Genomic DNA, 12,497 nt, shown 5'->3' with positions numbered 1-12,497 from the left:
GTGCCTGGTGGCACCTTGTAGAGTGTGTGTTTTTATCTAATGTGTTGTGTATAATACAAAGGCTATTTTTATAGAATACCTTGTGTGGAGTTTCCTTTGTGGTGGGCCTTGGGTGTTGTTGCTGGGTGCGCGCGCAAACGCTTTACACATCGCCTCAGAGATAAGCCTGACTGCTCGTGCCAAGCTACCAAGGGGGTGAGCAGGGGTTATCTTTGGCGTGTAACTTCCTTGCCCTGACTAGAGTGGTGGTTTCTGCCTGGCTTTGGCGCAAGCCTCAGCCAACCAGAAATCCCATTTCTAACATTGGTGATCAGCGGTGGGATTTGGACTTGCGTTTGCGCTGTACCGCAGCGGCAACTGGCCGCACTACAAAACTCTGCATTTAGATAAATCACATGGTATAGGGATTATTGTTTTAAAATTGTTTTTAATTGTCATTTCTTTGGAAATGTGTTTTTGTGCACTGTGAGTTAGGTGTCCCTAGCTCGGGAGGGTAGATCATCCCCCTTAGTGCATATTGTGATTCTGGATTCACCAGAGGGTGGGATCCAGTGGTGGCAGCGTAATAGTGTCCTGTACATTTGTCCCCCGCCCTGCGCCCAGAGTTGGTACCTGTGTCACGTGGTGGTCAGGTTGAGGAATCAGGGGTAGTAGAAACTGCCTTACCAGTCCGAGGGGAGGGTTGTGTGTGTGGATGAATGGTGTGTGGCACTAGGCAAGTGAGTGTGAGTTCTCTGGGTTAGAGAGCTTGCTGAATCTTTTTGTGAATTGTGTGCTCCTGTGTGAAACTCAGACCCCTAGGTTCCCTGTATAATTGTTACCATAACGTCCGCCAGAATGGAGCCTGCTTGTGATCCCTATGAGCTAGCTTGGCGCCAGAGGCAGGAGTTAGAAAGGTACTGTACAGAGGAAGAGTCAGAAGAGGAGGTAGAGGATGACAATACCTGGACGCCAGTAGAGAGTGAGGACCCCATAGGTAGGGCGTCCCGTGCTGGGTCCAGCGTAGAAGGCAGCGCCTCATCCCTTTCCCTGTCCCCAGAGGAGTGGGAAGATAGGAGGAAAGAAAGGGAGCACCAGCTGGCGTTAGAGAAGCTCAGGTTAGAGCATGCTCAGGCTATGGCGCAGCTGGAGGCCAGGAAGCAACAGCGAGAGACTGAGTGGGTCTTGGCGCGGGAGAGGGTAGAGGAGGCTGAGAGGGCCTCCACCAGAGGCAAAGTAGCTCTGGAGGGTAGACTATCCCCTGCGCGCAGTTTTAATTTTCTGGGCTCCCCAGGGAGGGTTGAGTCCAGTGGTAGTAGCGATGTAGATTCCAGTGTAGGAAATCCCAGTCCCAGTTCCCCCAGTCTGGTACCTGTTCCCCAGGAGGAGGAGTTAAGGTTGAAATTCAGGGGCAGTAGGAAACTGTCTCACCAGACTTGGGAGGAGTTTGTGGATGGATGTGAGGATGCAATGTTTGATTGGATTTCCACAGCAAGTGATTTTGATATACTGTGTAATCTGGTTCTCAAAGAACACCTGCTCAGTTGTTGTGTGCCAGGGTTGCGCCAACACCTGTTGGGGTGTGGATTGTCTGAGCCCCTTGAGCTTGCGGAGGAAGCAGAGCGCTGGGAAAGGGCTAGAGGTTCTCTAGAGTCATTAGGGAGTGACTCCAAAAGTAGTGGGTCAGGTATCTTCCAGCCCAGCGTGGTGGAAGAGGCTCAGTGTAGCCCAGCTAGGTCCCAGGATAGCGAGGAGGGTGTAGGGGCTCACTGCCTGGCTCAGTGGAGCAGGAGTGAGAGGGTGACCGAGGGTCCCCTGACGTACGAAACCCTGCCTCAGGACTTGGATGGTTCCATGAGGGAACACCAAGTCGGGGACCTAGGCTGTCCTGTTAGCCCATTTGAGGGAGATCTCCTGGTGAGTAGAGGACCTGGAGCACCTGTAACCAGGGCTCCTGTGGTTCTAGAGTCTGGCAGTACCGCTCCGGTAGGGAGGGTACAGGAGTCCAGTGTGAGGAGTGATTGGGGGATGAGTTTCCCAGTGGAAGAGCCTGTGGGTCAGGGACTACCCAGTTGGGCTAGGATCCCGTGTAGTGACCAGGGTGGCACCACTTCTGTTCTGGGGGATCTCCGCGCACTGTCAGGTGGACAGGGGACGGGAGATCAGCGCCAGACAGACAGTCGCTTGACGTATGTGTCCTTTGATAGCCTCAGGGGGATGGAGTGGAAATCCCCAGAAGTCCTGGAGTGCCAGGCAATTATTCCACCAAAGGCTCTAGGCCGGAGGTTGGGAGGCCAGGTTCAGGATCAGCCTGACCTGAGGGGTGGGACGTCTGTAACCAGCGTCCCGACCAGTTCTTCTTCCAGAGGTACCGCCCCAGTTGGTAGGGAGCAGGGCTCTGGAAGGGGGTGCAGAGGGTGGGAGAGCCCACCTCTGCCCCCGGTACAACCTGAGGGGTTAAACCCTGGGTTGGGATGGCGTTCTAGGTGTACCCCTCGCCAGAGGAGGAGGAACCCTAGGAGAAGAGGTAGGGGGAGGAGAGCTTTCCCTGAGACTCCTGGTCCGCCTGAGGGTGTAGACCCTAGGCTGGAGAACCAGTGGCAGTCTAGTCCTGTCTTTCAGAGAGGAAGAGTGGAGAATGGCCGCTATGTGCCAGGGGTTACTACCCCCCACTCTGTGATTAGGCAAAGACCGGTGGCACCTGGGTGGCCTAGGGCCTGGTCTTGGCCGCGGACAGCTTGGGAGTACCAGTGGGGTAGCCCAGTTGGTCCAGACAGTGGTGTTAAAAAGAATTCCATGGGTTCACCGTGGCGTAGAACCGGAGGGTGTCCATGCAGTTGCGGGCCCGCGTCCGTGTTCTATCGCCCCAAGCAGGGAAGTCCATCACGGTGGTGATTGGTCTGCCCTGCGTTTTGGCTGGAAGGGGGTTGTGTTGGACTTGGCCCTTCTGGCAGGTTCACCCCTGGACTTTTTGGCTTTTTATTGGTGACTTGGTGTGGTAATTTTTTTGGTTTCTGCGCACTTTCCCTGTGTCCCAGGGTAAAGTGCGTGCGTGCGCTGAGTGCATGTGGTGAGATAGGCCTGCCCTCCCATAGGAATGCATGGGGAATGTATGTGTCCCTAGTAGTTCCTGATGCGTGGGGTGTGCAGGCCCGAGTTTGGTATGTGCGGACTCGTGGGAGTGAATGCTGCGCGATGATGTGTGCGGCGTGCATGTACCTAGTGTGGAAGTGCCACTTCTAGAAGTGGGCACTTCTGTGTGCAGTGTGTCTGTCGCGTGATTGGCTGGTCGTGTCATGTGACGGGCTAGGGATTCCCCAGTGTCAGGATGAGTCACCCAGTGGTGAATGGGGAGATCAGCAGCTAGATGGGTGGGAGGAGTCCACCTGGGTCCTGAATAGGACAGGGTTTTCCAAACACAATGCTGGCCCCGCCCCCTGTGGTGCGACTGACGACCCTAGCCCTGCCAGTCAATAGAGTGAGGGGCTGAGCACATCAAGGGTGCTCCCCAACCAGCTGCGACTGGTTTTCCCCCTCACCCTGAACCCAGAACAAAGGGTTTGCCTGTATAAAAATGGGGCTGTGTCCCCACAGAAACTGTTCTCTGCCAGGATCCTACCTGAAGGGGCTGCTGCTGCTGCTGGACCAGAGGACCGCCACTTGGACTACCTCCCTGCCTGGAGGCCCAGTGAGCTGGCTCTGGGTCCAGCCTTGCCCCCCACCCCTGCTTTGCTGTGTGCAGGGGAGACTTTTGCTGGATTTTGTGGTTCTTTTGTCCTTTAAGCGCTGGGAGCGCCTTATTTTGCCCATAAGCGCCTGGAAGCGCTTTTATCTCCCTTCAGCGCTCAGGAGCGCTTTGTTGCTGCAAGCCGGTGCCCACCCGGCATTTGCCCCGTTCTGGGCCGATCCTGAGGTCCCCTGGCAGGTGCCCACCCTGCCCGGGACATTGCCGCCCTATCGAGTGCCCACCTCGATTTATAGCATTTTAAAAAGCGCCGGTGCCCACCCGGCATTTGTCCGCGAATCGCCCTCCGGCGCCCGACCAGGAAGTCAGGCGGGCCGGGGGCGGGTCTCCGGGACAACCGGAAACGGAAATAGGAGGGCGGGAGCCTACCCCGCCTCCCACGAACACTCGCGGCTAATTTGAGCCCCGGAGCAGGCAGGAGCCTACCCTGCGCCCCGGGGCACTCCGGAGGAGAAGCGCCGTGTCCCCCACCCAGGCGGGAGCCCACCCCGCACTGGGACGTGTGGCCTTCGTGTTCGGAGCCCGTAGGCTCCGCCTTCCAGTCAAGTCCGCGAGGAACAAGCCCCGCAGACCGAGTCCTGCCTTCGCCACCTCTCCCCTAGCCGGTAAGTGAAAAAGGGAGTCCGGGTGGGGAGAGGCAGAAGCAGAGCGGCCCGCTCCACAGCGGACCGCTCCAACGGGGGGCATTGTTTGATTTAGAGCCTGTTAGGCTCCAACGACGGGGCACATTTGCATAGAGTCCCGAGGGACTCCGACCACGAGGCCCGCAATATTTTCTTTGAGCGCTGGTGCGCTCCAACGGCCCACATTGTTTTTGAAGAGCCCAGGGAGGCTCTAAACCTAACGGGGGGCATTTTGTTCATCAGCAGAGCGGCCCCGGAAGGCAGCGGGCCGCTCCTACGTTATCTAGGGGCATTCTTGATTTCGAGCCCACGAGGCTCTAACAGGGCACATTTGTTTATTGAGCCCACGAGGCTTCAACGAAGGCGCACAGTATTATTTAGAGCCTGCGAGGCTCTAGGGGGCATTTCATTTGTTTCAGAGCCCTGGGAGGCTCCAACGTTGGCCCCAGCATTTCTCCAGTTGCCCAGCACTTAGTGGGCAACTGCTACGTTTAGGTTGTAGCCTCTGTGTTTTGGCTTGCGCAGCTTGCGCAGCCTTGCCCTAACATTTGGACACAGGGCGCCCTTGCCCCTTCACGGCCAGTTGGCCTGGGACTGCCACAGGTAGTGGCTTATGTGAGTTCTTGCGCAATTGTGTTTCCCTGCACCTCTGAATGTGTTTTTGCGTCATGTGCTTTGCTTTACACCTCTGAATGTTATGCATCATGTGTTTATGTGCTTAGACCCCTACAGGTATAGTGATACTTAGGTGGTTGTTTTCTCCCTAGTACAGGTGGTGCTAGTGAGGTCCTGATTCCCTGCGCAATACTGTCCTAAGGTGGTTAGGGTTGCGTAGGTGGTACTTTCTGGTTACCAGTAGTTACTGGTTGTGTGCTACATATGTTATTTTGTACTACAGTATTATTCCTATGTTCTAAGTGCTAATTCCTGGCAGTGGTCCATGTGGCCCTGTCCCCTGTATATATACTCCCTTGTAAATTCTGCCCGTGCCTGGTGGCACCTTGTAGAGTGTGTGTTTTTATCTAATGTGTTGTGTATAATACAAAGGCTATTTTTATAGAATACCTTGTGTGGAGTTTCCTTTGTGGTGGGCCTTGGGTGTTGTTGCTGGGTGCGCGCGCAAACGCTTTACGCATCGCCTCAGAGATAAGCCTGACTGCTCGTGCCAAGCTACCAAGGGGGTGAGCAGGGGTTATCTTTGGCGTGTAACTTCCTTGCCCTGACTAGAGTGGTGGTTTCTGCCTGGCTTTGGCGCAAGCCTCAGCCAACCAGAAATCCCATTTCTAACATAGAGTCAACATGCCTACAAAAGAACAGAGAAGGAAGAGGAGCGGGCGAGCACACTACAAGCACGAGACTAACGTTTCAAGGGAGAACAAACCTTGAAAAGATGGTAAATAAAATCCAACCCTGGTGAGAGTACACAGGCCTCACTTACAAGCCCCTGCACCTCCGGGGCGTCACTTTTCTGATGCACCAGCAGCTCAGTGTGCAGGGCCATATTTACAAGGCCGCATAAGATCACTCTGCGTGACTTTTCATGTCCTTCTAAATAAGGCCCCATTTTACGCATTACTCTGCGTGAAAGGGGCGGTGCATGGGTGTTGCTGTGGGTGTGCTCACACAACATCCATGGAACCTGACGCAGTCCCAGAGCTACAAAGTGTCGTAAACCTGGTAGTGTGTCAGAATCCAATGCCTCCCCTGGCGCTACGAGAAATACTTTTATTTCTCCTCATTTTTTGCTCCTTCTATGTGGGCTGCATTCTGCAGCCCACACAGAAGGAGCAAAGCGCCATTAATGATTGTTTTAGTGCAGGAAGGTGTCCCTTTGTGCACAACAACAATCATCCCTGCAACGCAGGCACCCTTGCACCATGGTGCAAGGGTGCCGCCATTGACGCACGTCTGCTGTTTGTGGGGCAGTGCAGAGGAGAAGGACAGGAATGCACCATGGTGCAAGGGTGCCGCCATTGACGCACGTCTGCTGTTTGTGCGGCCGTGCAGAGGAGACGGACAGGAATGCACCATGGTGCAAGGGTGCCGCCATTGGCGCACGTCTGCTGTTTGTGCGGCCGCGCAGGGGAGAAGGACAGGAATGCACCATGGTGCAAGGGTGCCGCCATTGACGCACGTCTGCTGTTTGTGCGGCCGTGCAGAGGAGAAGGACAGGAATGCACCATGGTGCAAGGGTGCCGCCATTGGTGCCCGTCTGCTGTTTGTGCGGCCGTTCAGAGGAGAAGGACAGGAATGCACCATGGTGCAAGGGTGCCGCCATTGACGCACGTCTGCTGTTTGTGCGGCCGTGCAGGGGAGAAGGACAGGAATGCAACATGGTGCAAGGGTGCCGCCATTGGCGCACCGCTGCTGTTTGTGTGGCCGCGCAAGGGACAAGGACAGGAATGCACCATGGTGCAAGGCTGCCGCCATTGGCGCACGTCTGCTGTTTGTGCGGCCGCGCAGGGGAGAAGGACAGGACTGCACCATGGTGCAAGGGTGCCGCCATTGGTGCCCTTCTGCTGTTTGTGCGGCCGCGCAGGGGAGAAGGACAGGAATGCACCATGGTGCAAGGGTGCCGCCATTGGCGCACGTCTGCTGTTTGTGTGGCCGCGCAGGGGAGAAGGACAGGAATGCACCATGGTGCAAGGGTGCCGCCATTGGCGCACGTCTGCTGTTTGTGTGGCCGCGCAGGGGAGAAGGACAGGAATGCACCATGGTGCAAGGGTGCCGCCATTGATGCACATCTGCTGTTTGTGCGGCCGTGCAGGGGAGAAGGACAGGAATGCACCATGGTGCAAGGGTGCCGCCATTGGTGCCCGTCTGCTGTTTGTGCGGCCGCGCAGGGGAGAAGGACAGGACTGCACCATGGTGCAAGGGTGCCGCCATTGGTGCCCGTCTGCTGTTTGTGCCGGCGCGCAGGGGAGAAGGACAGGACTGCACCATGGTGCAAGGGTGCCGCCATTGGCACACGTCTGCTGTTTGTGCGGCCGCGCAGGGGAGAAGGACAGGAATGCACCATGGTGCAAGGGTGCCGCCATTGACGCACGTCTGCTGTTTGTGCGGCCGTGCAGGGGAGAAGGACAGGAATGCACCATGGTGCAAGGGTGCCGCCATTGACGCACGTCTGCTGTTTGTGCGGCCGTGCAGAGGAGAAGGACAGGTATGCACCATGGTGCAAGGGTGCCGCCATTGATGCACGTCTGCTGTTTATGCGGCCGTGCAGGGGAGAAGGACAGGAATGCACTATGGTGCAAGGGTGCCGCCATTGGTGCCCGTCTGCTGTTTGTGCGGCCGCGCAGGGGAGAAGGACAGGACTGCACCATGGTGCAAGGGTGCCGCCATTGGCGCACGTCTGCTGTTTGTGCGGCCGCGCAGGGGAGAAGGCCAGGAATGGACCATGGTGCAAGGGTGCCACCATTGGTGCCCGTCTGCTGTTTGTGCGGCCGCGCAGGGGAGAAGGACAGGACTGCACCATGGCGCAAGGGTGCCGCCATTGGCGCACGTCTGCTGTTTGTGCGGCCGCGCAGGGGAGAAGAACAGCAATGCACCATGGTGCAAGGGTGCCACCATTGGCGCACGTCTGCTGTTTGTGCGGCCGCGCAGGGGAGAAGGACAGGAATGCACTATGGTGCAAGGGTGCCACCATTGGCGCATGCCTGCTGTTTGTGCGCCGGCGCAGGGGAGAAGGACAGGAATGCACCATGTTGCAAGCGTGCCGCCATTGGCGCACCGCTGCTGTTTGTGCGCCTGCGCAGGGGACAAGGACAGGAATGCACCATGGTGCAAGGGATCCGCCATTGGCGCACGTCTGCTGTTTGTGCGGCCGCGCAGGGGAGAAGGACAGGAATGCACCATGGTGCAAGGGTGCCACCATTGGCGCACCGCTGCTGTTTGTGCGCCGGCGCAGGGGAGAAGGACAGGAATGCACCAAGGTGCAAGGGTGCCGCCATTGGCGCACGTCTGCTGTTTGCGCGGCCGCGCAGGGGAGAAGGACAGGAATGCACCATGGTGCAAGGGTGCCGCATTGGCGCACGTCTGCTGTTTGTAGAGCCGCACAGGGGAGAAGGACAGGAATGCACCATGGTGCAAGGGTGCCACCATTGGCGCACATCTGCTGTTTGTGCGGCTGTGCAGGGGAGAAGGACAGGAATGCACCATGGTGGAAGGGTGCCGCCATTGGCACACCGCTGCTGTTTGTGCGCCGGCGCAGGGGAGAAGGACAGGAATGCACCATGGTGCAAGGGTGCCGCCATTGGCACACCGCTGCTGTTTGTGCGCCGGCGCAGGAGAGAAGGACAGGAATGCACCATGGGGCAAGGGTGCCGCCATTGGCGCACGTCTGCTGTTTGTGCGGCCGCACAGGGGAGAAGGACAGGACTGAGCCCCGTCTTGTACATACGGCCATTCCTGCCCTTTTATATTGACGCACGGCAGCGCAGCAGGAAGGCGTGCTGCGCTGCCGTGCGTCAACATATAGGACATGAGGCCCGGAATCTTTTCATGAAAATGTATCATAAGCACACGGACATTTTCACATGCAGATGTCACTTCCTTTGAAGATGTATCGATGTGGAACCGAACATCGCATACATTTTCATGTAGAAAAAATAATGTGAAATAAAATCACCAGCAAACTAAATTAAGGAGCAAGAAATTGAAAGAAATATGTGCAGGAGATGTTCCACACTAGAGTTATAAAAACCATTATGAAGTCTATGGAAAACTAAAGAGGAGAAAGGCTACACAGAGAGAAAGAGTTTGTTGACTGTCTGATAGAGAAAGCATTTCAGTTCAAGAGAAAGCACTTTTTTCTGTTTTTAAACATAATGAGATGTTTATTAGATAGGCTGCTTATTTCAGTTAAAAAAAAGTGATGACAAAAGTTGAAACGTTAAATAAAAAACTTTTGCAATGTGTCTGAGGGAGTGTGGCGACGCTTCCAGCACTGAGACATTTTTTAATCACGAGACAAGGGGGCATATCAACAAGGGCTGGCGATATAATTATCGCCGCTTTAGCGTCCGTTTTTAGGTGAAAAGCGGCATAATTATATCACATTATTTACAAGGACACACTATCGCGTGTTTCCTTGATTCAGCTCCCGTTTAATTCACGCCTCGCTTTGCATCTCTAATGAGATGAAAGTAGGCGTTCCCTGCAAAAACGAAGGGAAAATGATCGCTAAATGTCCTACTCTGTATTTACAATACGGCCCAGGACACCCAGCGCGATATTAAAAGCAGCGTTATCCGCTGTTATCGTCGGTATTTTAAGTCTGCTATTTGTTATGACTACCCTATCTATGACATGGGAGGTGGATTCAGTGGCTGAATCCACATCTCCCTATCATCAAGTTTTATTCTATCGTTGTGGGAATATCGCTGGATTAACAGCGATATTCCCGCATAACGCCGCTTTTGATGTATAATTTATCGCCCTGGAGTAACACATTGTTGATAACGCGTTATCCGGGCGATAAATTACAGCTATAGGCGGCGATAAATATAAAAGCGCTAAGCGCCCTTTGCGATATTTATCGCCGTCTGTTGCTGAAATGCCCCTTATTTCCAACAAAATAGTTCAGGGCCCGATTCACAGAACTAACTTAAGACAAAATCCTAAACTTACTGCTTTTGGTATTCACAGAAGGCATTTAGTAGTAGTAAAGTTAGGATTTTATCTTAAATTTGACTTAAGACAAACTTAAGACAGACGTAAGACAGACTTAAGACAAACTTAAGACAGACTTAAGATAGACTTAAGACGGACTTAAGACAAACTTAAGACAAACTTAAGACAGACTTAAGACAGACTTAAGACAGACTTAAGACAAACTTAAGAGATACTTAAGACAGACTTTAGTTAGGATTTTGTCTTAAGTCTGTCTTAAGTCTGTCTTAAGTTTGTCTTATGTCTGTCTTAAGTTTGTCTTAAGTCAAACTTAAGACAAAATCCTAACTTTACTACTACTAGATGCCTTCTGTGAATACCAAAAGTAGTACATTTAGGATTTTGTCTTAAATTAGTTCTGTGAATCGGCCCCTCAGTGTTTGCAGTTGATAAAGATGCAGGGGCACATGAAATGAATGACGGTGCACCAAAAGAGAAAGAAACATTAGCGCCTAGAGATGTAGAAGAAAACATGACTCTGGATGTTTTAGGACAACGTCCAGGGAACCAGTTTATGAGTAGAAGTGCAGGAAAATGTGCAACATAAGACAAGAGTCTACTGAGAAACTTGGATTATTCTTGACTAAGTACAGCAGAGAAGCTATGAAACAAAAATTCAAAGTTTTACAATGTCTTGATCCTTGTCGATTAGAAAAGTGCCAAATCTACAAGGACATTCATTGGCTTATTTATCACTGAATACTTGTGACTTCCATCACGTATGGATACTGCCTGAGCACCACGCTAAAATGTGTAATATTTTAAGAAGGTTGCATTTTGTCAAAAGTCCAGCCCTCCGTTTACGAAACGTAAATAAAATGTTGGTAAGAGTACGAGTGGGTGAAATGTCTCATTCAGCCTGCAAAATTGGAAGAATTTGGCAACGCTCTGTCCGAGTTCCCTCAGTCGCTGTGCAGTGGACTTTTTCTCACGTAAGGCTCAAGAAATACAAGTGAGATTTGGCATTCCCCAGTGGGATTTTCAATCGCTGGTGGACAAGGGCGGTCGCGAGCGGTTGCAATCAGAGCGCTGCTCCTTGAGTACATTTTCTACTCGAGTGGCAGACAAATCAACTGAAACGGCCGCGCACTCCCGTGCAGCGCATGGTGCCGTTCTCCCAGATTTCCAAGCTCGCCCGCGCTACTGCAGCTAAATTGCAGAGCGAGCAGTTGGAGTTTATGTGTAATTCCACGGAATTCCGCTGAGTTCCACCTACCCCTAGTTAAGAGGAACTCATTATGACGTGACTTCCGTTAGAGATAAATTTCAGGTGACACGGGGGCATATCATCAGACAATTATCGCCGCTTTATCGGCCGTTTTCGGCCTGAAAGCTGCGATAATCGTATCGCACTATTAGCAAGGTCACGCTATCGCGTGAATCCTTGCCTCAGCGCCCTTTCCCTTAACGCCCAGCTTTGCATCTCTAATGAGATGCAAATTGGGCGTTCCTCCCCAAAATAACGGGAGAAATGTCGCTAACCGACATTTCTCCTTTTTTACAAGCTGCACGCTAAAGAGCAGAGCGATGAGAAAAGTAGCGCTAACCTTGGTTATCGCTACTTTCCTTACGCCTGCTTTGAAGGTTGACTTAGCCATTATATCCAATGGAAGCTGGATATAAAGGCGAAGTCCACCCTGCCCTATCAGCAAGGTATCGCCTGTTTTTTGTGCGATTATCGCTAGTTTTCCAGCAATGATCGCACATTTTGTAGCTATCGCTGGTATTTTTATCGCTTTTGATATAAGCGTCGCTGATAGCACGCTATCTCGGCGATGAAATACAGCGTTAGCAGGCGATAATTATCATAGCGCTAAGTGCGCTTAGCGATAATTATCGCCCCCTCTTGATGATATGCCCCATAGTTTGGCCCTGAAACACCAAGTGAGGACAATGAATAGATTTTGGAGACTTCCAATTATATTTGGCGATGTTTTACAAAGTTTAGAAAATAAATTGTTGCATTTGCTGCAACTTCTGCAGATGTTCCTGATAAAGTTTGCGTTTGTTTTAGGCAAATCCACTGAAAAGCACCAACTAAAAAAATTCATATTTGTGAGACAACAGAAGACACTGAGCGCGCGCAGCGGTTCATGCTGGTTCTTTATTTAATAACTGAAGATCGTTTTGATTTGTGTCTAAGCCAGGTTATCTGTAAACATTGTGTTGACAAATTGGGTGATAGCAAAACGCCTGCAAGAGGTGGTCATAATACCTTAGGGGCATATGAACAAGAGCCTTATCTTCCCTTTTTTTGGCTTTAAAAGCCAAAAAAGTGGAGATAATATTAGCGCCCTATCTACAAGGTGATGCTAACATGCATTAATGCATGTTAGCATCCGTTTTCCTGACGCCCCGCTGTTCATCTCTAATGAGATGCAAAGTAGGCGTCACTGGGCAGTACTGCCTGTAAATTATCGCTGATGTGCACATCGCGATATTTACAAGGTGGCCCACGTATTTTAGCAGACGTTAGTTTT

The sequence above is a fragment of the Triturus cristatus genome, chromosome 9 (genome assembly GCF_964204655.1).
Source record: "Triturus cristatus chromosome 9, aTriCri1.1, whole genome shotgun sequence".
In the NCBI taxonomy this organism is placed as follows: Eukaryota; Metazoa; Chordata; class Amphibia; order Caudata; family Salamandridae; genus Triturus; species Triturus cristatus.
Note: the sequence above shows the minus strand (reverse complement) of the source record.